We start from the raw sequence: 11,355 nt of genomic DNA on the forward strand, positions 1-11,355 counted from the left end.
ATTTAAATTGTAAATGATTTTTCTGCTGATTAACTTTAAGTTGCATGAATGGAATAAAACATAGCTGGCAGAGATCTTAATAAAAATGTAAAATGTTGATGTATAATCTCTAAAAACCATATGTTTCAGCTACGGGAGGCTTGAAATTTAGATTTTTGGACAAAAAATCCTGCAGAAATCCACCACATTTCTCGCATTTTGTTATTAATTCCAACACAAATATAAATTCTGAATGATTTTTCTGCTGGTTAACTTTAATATGCATGACTAGAATAAAACATTTCCCAGATTAAATGTAACTTTTTGTTGTTTTTTTGTTCTTTAGACGTGTTTTTCCATCAGCTTATATACTCCTGGGCTTTTATTTTGGAGGGCCCTGAGTGTCTTCATGCAGCGTCTCTTTGTTCCTCGTCTATGAGTCTTGGCAGATGTGACTGAGTGTGTTTTCTGCCGGCTGCCAGGCTTTTTATTTTCAGTTTTTCTGCTGCTGTGGTCACTCTGCTGGTGTTTCTCTGCAGGTGATCTGCTGCTGGTTGCTCTTTGCTCTTCTGGTTGGAGGTTGGAGGCTGGAGGCCAGCAGCTGGAGGGAAAGTCTCTGCATCTTCCTCTCCTGGCAGCTCACAAGTCTGCAACGCTGTAATTTTATTTATTTACTTAATGCATGTTTGTGCAGCGCGTTTACGGCCGAGGCCAACTGGCAAAAACCCGTCCCCAGATGGATGTTCAAAATGCATAAAACTCAACAGCAGAATACCTGAGGGTCAGAGAGAAACACTGAGTCTGCTGCAGATACAGACGGAAAAGCAGCAAGCAGGAAGTAGCTACAGACTGACACACAACAGACACACAACAGACACACAACAGACACACAACAGAAACATCGAGTCTGCTGCAGATAGACGGAAAAGCAGCAAGCAGGAAGTAGCTACAGACTGACACACAACAGACACACAACAGACACACAACAGACACACAACAGACACACTGAGTCTGCTGCAGATACAGACAAAAAAGCAGCAAGCAGGAAGTAGCTACAGACTGACACACAACAGACACACAACAGACACACAACAGACACACAACAGAAACATCGAGTCTGCTGCAGATAGACGGAAAAGCAGCAAGCAGGAAGTAGCTACAGACTGACACACAACAGACACACAACAGACACACAACAGACACACAACAGACTCACAACAGACACACAACAGACACACAACAGAAACATCGAGTCTGCTGCAGATACAGACGGAAAAGCAGCAAGCAGGAAGTAGCTACAGACTGACACACAACAGACACACAACAGACACACAACAGACACACAACAGACTCACAACAGACACACAACAGACACACAACAGAAACATCGAGTCTGCTGCAGATAGACGGAAAAGCAGCAAGCAGGAAGTAGCTACAGACTGACACACAACAGACACACAACAGACACACAACAGACCCACAACAGACACACAACAGACACACAACAGAAACACCGAGTCTGCTGCAGATACAGACAAAAAAAGCAGCAAACAGGAAGTAGCTACAGACTGACACACAACAGACCCACAACAGACACAAAACCGACACACAACAGACTCACAACAGACCCACAACAGACTCACAACAGACACACAACAGAAACACCGAGTGTGCTGCAGATAGACGGAAAAGCAGCAAGCAGGAAGTAGCTACAGACTGACACACAACAGACACACAACAGACACACAACAGACCCACAACAGACACACAACAGACACACAACAGAAACACTGAGTCTGCTGCAGATACAGACAAAAAAGCAGCAAACAGGAAGTAGCTACAGACTGACACACAACAGACCCACAACAGACACAAAACAGACACACAACAGACTCACAACAGACCCACAACAGACTCACAACAGACACACAACAGAAACACCGAGTGTGCTGCAGATACAGACGGAAAACCAGCAAGCAGGAAGTAGCTACAGACTGACCCACAACAGACCCACAACAGACACACAACAGACCCACAACAGACCCACAACAGACACACAACAGACCCACAACAGACACACAACAGACACACAACAAAAACACAACAGAGCTAAAGTTGCACAAACCCTCAGAAACCTGAAATCTGGCAACTTATCTTCTAAAAAACAACCACAAAGAGACACAAAACCACATAAAGCTAACAAAAAATGACAAAAACGACACATAAAACTCCTTAAAATCCAAAACCTGGCAACATATCTTTAAAAAATGACCAAAATGACACAATTTATCAACCAGAAACTGTAAAAACACAAATTTTTGTCAACAAATCTGTCTTTAAAATTATAATATTTCATCAAAATTGTTTTATTTTATGTCTTTTTCCAAAATTTGCCAAAAATAAAGTCTTTGTACCAAGAAAGACCACAGAGACACAAAACGACATAAAACTGACCAAAAAAATGACAAAAACAATCCAGAAAGCCCACTAAAAACAAAAACCTAGTGACTTATTTTTTTAAAATTAAAAAAATGAAGCATTAAAACAAAAAGTGTTTAATTCTGAGAGTTTTCCGGTTGAACTGCAGGCAGTGTCGAGACAAAATGAGACAAAACGACATAAAACTGACAAAAAATGATAAAAAACGACACAATTCAACCTGAAAACTCTCAGAATTAAAGAGTTCTTTGGTTTAAATGCTTCATTTTGGTAAATTTTTGGTTTAGTTTTTTCAGTTGTTGGCAGTTTTTTTTGAATGAAACGTAGAATGAAGTAATTTTTTATATTACAATTCTAAACTCGGAGTTGTAGATAAATCTGTTTTTACAGTTTCTGGTTGATAAATGCTGTCATTTTGGGGGTTCAGTGGGTTTTCTGTATTGTTTTTATCATTTTATGTCAGTTTTATGTTGTTTTGTGTCTCTTTGTGGTCTTTCTTGGTCTAAATGCTTTATTTTTTTTATCATATTTTTGAATGAAACGTGTAGAATAAAGCTTTGTGCTTCCTTTAGATTAGGTCTAAATCAGAGCAGCTCAGAGCAGTCAGCTGGAAAAACTCCTCGTCTACTGATAGAAGAACGTTCCACCTGGAAATGACCAACCAGAGCTGAGTTTAAATGAAGCAGCTCCTTCTAACAGGACGATCTTCTGCATTAGCTCCACTTAGACCTTCATTAGCAGCAGCATGTTCTTCTACCGTCTCATCAACACGTTTCATTCACCTCCTGCTGGAGCTTCTACCTCGTTCATTCTCATGTTTTAAAGTCCTGCAGCTCCACAGAAACACAACGACATGAAGGAGGGAAAACTCAGAGATGTCTTCTGAGAAGTTTAAAATAATCCTGGAATCAACATGTCCAACATTTTTACTCAGATGTTACCAACACTGGAGAAACGGAGGCTCCACCTGCTGTAGATACTGAACTATTCCCATGTTTCTCCATGCTGGATGGATCTCCAACTACAAGATGATTCTCCATGCTGAATGGATCTCCAACTACTAGAAGATGTTTCTCCATGCTGAATGGATCTCCAACTACTAGAAGATGTTTCTCCATGCTGAATGGATCTCCAACTACTAGATGTTTCTCCATGCTGAATGGATCTCCAACTACTAGAAGATGTTCCACCATGCTGAATGGATCTCCAACTACTAGATGTTTCTCCATGCTGAATGGATCTCCAACTACTAGATGTTTCACCATGCTGAATGGATCTCCAACTACTAGAAGATGTTTCTCCATGCTGAATGGATCTCCAACTACTAGAAGATGTTTCTCCATGCTAAATGGATCTCCAACTACTAGATGTTTCTCCATGCTGGATGGATCTCCAACTACTAGAAGATGTTCCACCATGCTGAATGTATCTCCAACTACTAGATGTTTCACCATGCTGAATGGATCTCCAACTACTAGAAGATGTTCCACCATGCTGAATGGATCTCCAACTACTAGATGTTTCACCATGCTGAATGGATCTCCAACTACTGTCTCCTCTGTTCTCTGTTTCTGATCCATGCTGTGTTTATTGATTCTTCCAGTAGCTTTGCTTTTACTCTTGTGATCCTTTTGAACCAATTTTGACTCATTTTCACTAAATTTATGTTATTTTTGACCAACTTTGAGTCGTTTTGACCAATCTTTTTACCATTTTCAACAAAATGTTGCCATTTTTCACCAATTTTGACTAATTCTTATTACTATTTTTAAGAAATTTATGTAATTTTTGACCATTTTTGACTAATTTTGACTCATTTTTATTACCATTTTCAACAAATTTATGCCATTTTGAACAGTTGTTGAGTCATTTTGGACAAATTTTGACAAATTGTAAATCATTTTGGACCAATGTATCTGATTTTTTAATAATTTTTTTTGGTCATTTTCAATAAATTTATGCCATTTTTGACCAATTTTGAGGCATTCTGACTCATCTTTTTACCATTTTCAACAGATTTATGTCATTTTTGGCAAAAATAAAGTGATCCTTTTGAAATATGATGATTTTTAGCTTAGATTCGGTTCATTTTCTTGATGGAACCATGCGGTGCACATTCATTATCCCCACAGGATGAATGTTTTTGACTTTAAAAATAAAAGTAGACATTTATTTTTTTAAATTAGACGTGTAGAACAGCATGATTTGGATGAAACAGGACTGATTCCAGCTTTTCCTTCTGCTTTTACGGTTTCTGTGAGGTAAACGCTGTCATTCCGGTGATTATTGTGAAAGTAAACATGCTTTTCCAGGATTTGCTCCTCAGAGAGTTAATGAACATTCAGGACCAGCATTGATCCTTCATTATAAACAGAGTATTTTTATATCGTGGCTGCTCGGCTGTGATTTCCTGCAGCTCCTCAGGGAAACATTCGGTGTGGAGATGATGGGGGAGGTTCTGGCTGCTTGCTGTGGATAAAAACGTCTTCAATCACAAGCACTTTTCAGGACAATAGCAGCAAAAACAACGAGTTGGAAGAAGCTTTTCTTCAAACAGCGATGGACGTTTAAGTGCCTTCAGCAAACCTTTGCAGTTGCACCTTTTATTTTCTCTCCTTGTATTATCTTTTTTAAAAGATAAATCACCAGGTTTTGGGGTTCAGTGGGTTTTTAGTTTTTGTCTTTTTTTTCATTTTTATGTCATTTTGTGGTCTTTTCTGGTGCAAAAGCTTTATTTTTAGCAAATACTTTGAATGAAACACGTAGGTTTAATGTTGTAATGTTTTTTGTGTCATTTTTCTCATTTTGTATCTTGATTGTGTAATTTTTTTTGTCAGTTTTGTGCCATTTTGTGTCTCTTTGGGGTCATTTTGTCTTGACACTGCCTGCAGTTCACCTAAAATCTCTCAGAATCAAAGACTTTTTTTCGTACAAATGCTTCATTTTTAGCAATTTTTTGAACGAAACATTTAGAATAAAGTGAATTAGATGAAATATCACAATTATAAACTCTGATTTGTTGATAAATCTTTGTGTTTTTACAGGTTCTGTTTGATAAATGGTGTCATTTTGGTCATGTTTTAAAAGATAAGCCACCAGGTTTTGGGGTTTAATGGCTTTTCTGTCTTGTTTTTCTCATTTTGTGTCTCATTTGTGTGTTTTTTTTTGTCAGTTTTATGTTTCTTTGTGGTCTTCTTGGTATAAATGTTTTGATTTTAGCAACTTTTAAAAATGAAACATGTAGAATAAAGTGATTTTGATTAAATCTCTTAATTCTAGGCTCAGATTAGTTGACGAGTCGTTTCTTCTTGTATTATCTTGTGGTTTAATTAGGATCAGTAGAACTGTCTGGGGTGTCGTCGTCTAACAGCTGAATCAATGGAGCAGAGAAGCGCCACCATGTTGCTGCCTGGTTATTATTTATACTGCATGTTATATTCATGTGCTGCAGCTAATGGGGGCTCCGTTGTGATTTGATCGCAGCGAATGCGAGTTTTACATGAAGAAATAACACATCCCCCTTCTTATGGATGAAACACTGAATAAAAAATGATCTGTTGGCAAACTTTGGATGGATATTAGCGCCTGAGTGACATTAACAAGGCAGCTGGCTGGCAGCTCTTTGCTCCTCATGCTCCGATAAAGGAACATTTTGTCCGTTTTAAGACATCATCACCCTGCTATTGTGACTTCTGACCCAAGTGGCTGCTGCTCTGCTCAGTTAAAGTCAGACTGCTTTAGTTTAAAGCTCTCAGAGTGAAATCAGTAGGAAGAGGAACTTCATAAATAGTCTTTTCTCTGGAAAAGGAAATAATGGTGCAGATTCTTCAGCTTCCAGCCTCAGATGGGGCAGAGCAGCACCGCATGGGGAAACAGATGGAAACTGAAAGGAGACTGTGGAGCAGCTAGCTGCTGGGATTATAGCTTTATTTAAGCTAATAGTGTTATTATATATTAGCTTGCTGTAGTAGTACAATGCAATACAATAGGCTGATGATGCTATGCTATATTAGCTTGTTGTAACAACAGCTCAAAAACATGCTGATTTTATGTTAAGCTAACAATGTTATACTATATTAGCTTGCTGTAGCACTAGCTATCAAATTAGCAAACTTTACAACAGGCTGAAAATGCTATTCTATATTAGCTTGTTGTAACACTAGCTAACAAACTAACTGATTTTATTTAAGCTAATAATCTTATGCTATAATAGCTTGCTGTAGCACTAGCTAACAAATTAGCAAACTTTACAAAAGGTTGATAATGCTATCCTATATTAGCTTGTTGTAGCACAAGCTAACAAACCAGTTGACTTTATGTTAAACGAACAATGTTATGCTACATTAGCTAACTGTAGTACGAACAAATTATCAAACTTTACAACAGGCTGGTAATGCTATTGTAGAGGATAGGAAAAAGCCTCTATTAAAAGTAACAGGAAAAACTGACACCCCCCCCTTAAAAAAAACAAAACAAAACACAGTAATACATTGTTGCAGAGCTATTTTATGAATTGTTTTTCAATCAGATTAGTATGTCAAAATGTCACTGTCATAACCCTTTTGTGACAGTAGGTGTCACCCAAGTGCCAGGAGCAGTAAACGAAACACCACTGAAGTGCACTGTCACATTAGTGGCAGAATAAAATGGCACTTGTAGCGGTCACACACAAATAATTGTGTCTGTCCCTTACTGTTCCACAGTTTCTTAGAATTGTAAAGCAACAATGCTGCCGGCCCAGGCACCCCTAGGCTGGAGGCTGGTAACACTAGGCTATATTAGCTTGCTGTCGCTAGCTAACAAACTAGCTGACTCTGCGTGAAGCTAATAATGTCATTCAGTATAATATTTTTGTAGCATGAACTAACAAACGAGCTGACTTTTTTATGCTAATAATGTATATTAGCTTGCTGTAGTGGTATAATAGTAGTACAGTGTAGTACAATAGACTGATAATGTTATGCTATACTAGCTTGTTGTAGTACTAGCTAACAAACTGGCTGATTTTATTGCGTTGCAAAGCGCGTTGCAATGCGCGTTGCAAAGCGCGTTGCAATGCGCGTTGCAATGCGCGTTGCAATGCGCGTTGCCGAAAGATGTCGGCGACGGGATGGCCATCACGGCGGGCGGCCATCCCAAGCCTCGGCTCGCGACGCGTCGGCCGGCCGGCCGCTTGCCTACCCCCCTACAATTTTCTCAACGGATTTACACGATTCACAAAAACTATACTTTCGGCGGAAAAAAACTCGGAATTCCGCGGATCCGCGGAAAATTCTCATCCCTGGAACTGTCATTGGACATTGGCTTAACATAAAGTTACCTAGTTTGTAAGCTAGTGCTATGGCATGCTAACTTAGATTAACATTATTAGCCCAGTACAAAACAAGCTAGTTTGTTAGCTGGTGCTAAAGAAAACTGTGATTAAATAGCATTATTAGCTTAACATAAAGCCAGCAAGTTTGTTAGCTAGTGATACAGCAAGCTAATATAGAATAACATCATCAGCCTGCTATAAAGTTTGCTAGTTTGTTAGCTAGTACTACAGCAAGGTAATGTAGCATAACATTGCTAGCTGAACATAAAGGCAACTAGTTTGTTAGCTAGTGCTATGGCAAGCTAAGTTAAATTAACATTATAAGGTCAATACAAAGTCAGATTATTTATCAGCTAGTGCTACAGCAAGCTAACTTTTTTGAACATTATTAGCTCAGTACAAAGTCAGCTGGTTTGTTAGCTGGTGCTACAGAAAATGTTATTGAACATTATTGGCCTAACATGAACCAACATTATCATGTCAACAGAACTCATCAAAACAATGTAACTTCTTTAAATCACTGAATTAGATCATTAAAAAAAAAAAAATCTTCCATCTAATTTTCGAGGCGTTCCAGTTAGAGTTCTCGTTTTTCTGCAGACGCCCCACTGACTTCACTGATTCCATCACTTTTACCACCAGATGTGCCTCCGGCTGCATGAAAGAAGCAGTGCAGAGTTTGGTTCCTCTTGGTTTGGTGCAGACATACTTTACCTAATGATGAAACACACCTCTGAACTCAGGAGGGGGTTTTCATCACGGCTGGGAAATGGAATTGTAACTTACTTCCGCCTGTTTTCTGGTTAGTTGGACACTGATTATGAAGGAGAGCACTTCCCTGAAGGACGCCGTCGACGGCTGTGCTCAGGCCCTAAATGTGAGGGTTCTTTGCATCTGAAAGACTCGCGCTCATCCATCATCGGCGGCAGTGAAACTCTCTGCAGCGTCTGTGTTTCCCAAATTAAATTCTCCACAGCGGCTGCATCGGAGGACGATTCAGTCGGCAGCTCTGCAGTGGAGACGAGGATCCTGACAAAGCTGCCATCAGAAAGTTGATCTGTGAGCAACAGGAAAAGGAAAGCGAGTTCTGCTGCAGCCTGCGTGGTGGCAGCGGCAGCATTTAGTGCCACACTTTACAACAGGCTGATAATGTTATGCTATATTAGCTTGTCCTAGCACTAGCTAACAAATGTGCTTGTGATTGTGTCTGAAGTTAATAAGGTTATGCTATATTAGCTTGCTGTAGCACAAGCTAACAAACTAGCTGAATTTATGTTAAGCTAACAATGCTATGCTATATTAGCTCATCCTAGCACTAGCTAACAAGCGTGCTTGTGATTGTACAAGTTAAAAGGTTATGCTATTTTAGCTTGCTGTAGCACTGGCTAACAAACTAGCTGACTTTATATTGCGTTAATAATATTATGCTATATTAGCTTGTTGTAGTTCTAGCAAACAAACAAGCAAACTTTAAGCTGATAATGTTGTGCTATATTAGCTCGTCCTAGCACTAGCCTACAAATGTGCTTTGATTGTGCATCAAGTTAATAGGGTTATGCTATAATAGTTTGTTGTAGCACAAGCTAACAAACTAGCTGATTTTATGTTAAGCTTACAATGCTATGCTATTTTAGCTTACTGTAGTACTAGCTAACAAATGTGCTTTTGATTGTCTATCAAGTTAATAAGGTTATGCTATATTAGCTTGCTGTAGCACAAGCAAACAAACCAGCTGACTTTATGTTATGCTAATTATTTTATGCTATATTAGCTTATTCTAGTACTAGCTAACAAATGAACAAACTTTATAACACACTGATACTGTTATTCTATATTAGCTTGCTGTAGCACAAACTAACAAATTAGCTGACTTTATATTACGTTAATAATATTATGCTATTTTAGCTTGTTGTAGTTCTAGCTAACAAATTAACAAACTAAAAAAAAGATGATGTAATATTATATTAGCTTGTGCCAGCACTACCTGACAAATGTGCTTGTGATTGTGTCTGACGTTAATAAGGTGATACTATACTAGCTTGCTGAATCACTAGCTAACAAACTAGCTGACTCTATGTAAAGCTGTCATTTACTATAAATACTACAAATGCTATAGCACAAGCATTAAAATGTTGCCGCCACCACCGTGCAGGCCAGAGCAGAACTCGCTTTCCTCTTCTGCTGCGGGCTGCACGGCAGCAGCAGCAACATTTCACAGCTGACAAGTGGACAAATGCCCGAGAAAAGCATCGGAGTGGAAATTAGACGGCGCCTGAACGGCCCTCATGTCCCCGTAATGCAAACACGGTTCCCATTCTCAAATCGCCGGCAGCTGTAGTCATTGAAACAAATGTTCCTAATGTTCTCCTCTGCATGGAGCTCCGGAGACTCGTGAATGGATCAAAGGAACATGAGGCTGTGAGGACGTCCAACAATAGCGGACGGAAGCGGCCAAACGACATTGTCAGCCACTTCATTTTAATTGTGCGGATTATGAGATCATTTCCAAAGCTAATGTTTCTTGTTTCACTGCCTTTCACGTTTGCTCCTCTCTTTTATTGTTCCCCTGAAAAGCTAATTCAGGCCTTTCACACTTTAATTCCACTCTTTCAGCTCGCCCAAGGAAAAATACCCACACGGGGACGAGGAAGTGGTCGTCATTAGCGACTGGAATCCTGCAGCTCGAGGTCTCAGAACCAGCAGATGAAATCAATTCAAACATCCAGCTCTTTGAAAACCTGCACAGTGGAAGCTGTTCATATCGACAGAGGTTCTCTTCTTCTATTATCATCCTGTGGTTGAGATGAAATCAATACTCAAAATAACAGCCTTTAAAATAAAACAAATCAGGCTGAGACTTGATGTACAATCACAAGCACGTTTATTAGCTAGTGCTAGGACAAGCTAATATAGCTCAATATTATGAGTCTATTGCACTACTATTGTATTATTACAGCAAGCTAACATAGCATTTTTAGCTTAACATAAAGTCAGCTAGTTTGTTAGCAAATGATGCAGCAAGCTAATATAACATGACGTTATTAGCAGAAAGTCATCTAGCTTTTTAGCTAGCTCTACAAAAATAAACTGTAGCGAATGACATTATTAGCTTAACATGTCAGCTAATTTGGTAGCTTACACAACAGTGAGCCAGTATAGCATAACCTTATTAGCTTAACATAAAGTCAGCTAGTTTGTTAGTCGACTGTAAAAACCGTGAAAATAACATCAAATACCTGTAAAATAATGACATTTTCAACAAATTAAAATACAACAAAACAGTGTAGTTACGTGGGTAAATGTTGTAAAGGGAAGTAATCACTAATTACAGATTTTAAATGTGGATATTATTTATTTTAACACACACACACACACACATAAATATATATATACATATATACATGTATATGTATATATGTATATATATATATATATATATATATATATATATACACATATATAAGTATATATATATATATATATATATAAAATTAAAATAATTGTTTACTATTTTAATATCTATATTTTTTCTTTCAAATAACAGCATATATATGTGTATATTTTTTTAAAATGTCATTTTTAGTGATTTAAATACAGTAAATATTAGTGTCATTTAATGGTCA

Source organism: Amphiprion ocellaris, chromosome 11, assembly GCF_022539595.1.
Source record: "Amphiprion ocellaris isolate individual 3 ecotype Okinawa chromosome 11, ASM2253959v1, whole genome shotgun sequence".
Lineage (NCBI taxonomy): Eukaryota > Metazoa > Chordata > Actinopteri > Pomacentridae > Amphiprion > Amphiprion ocellaris.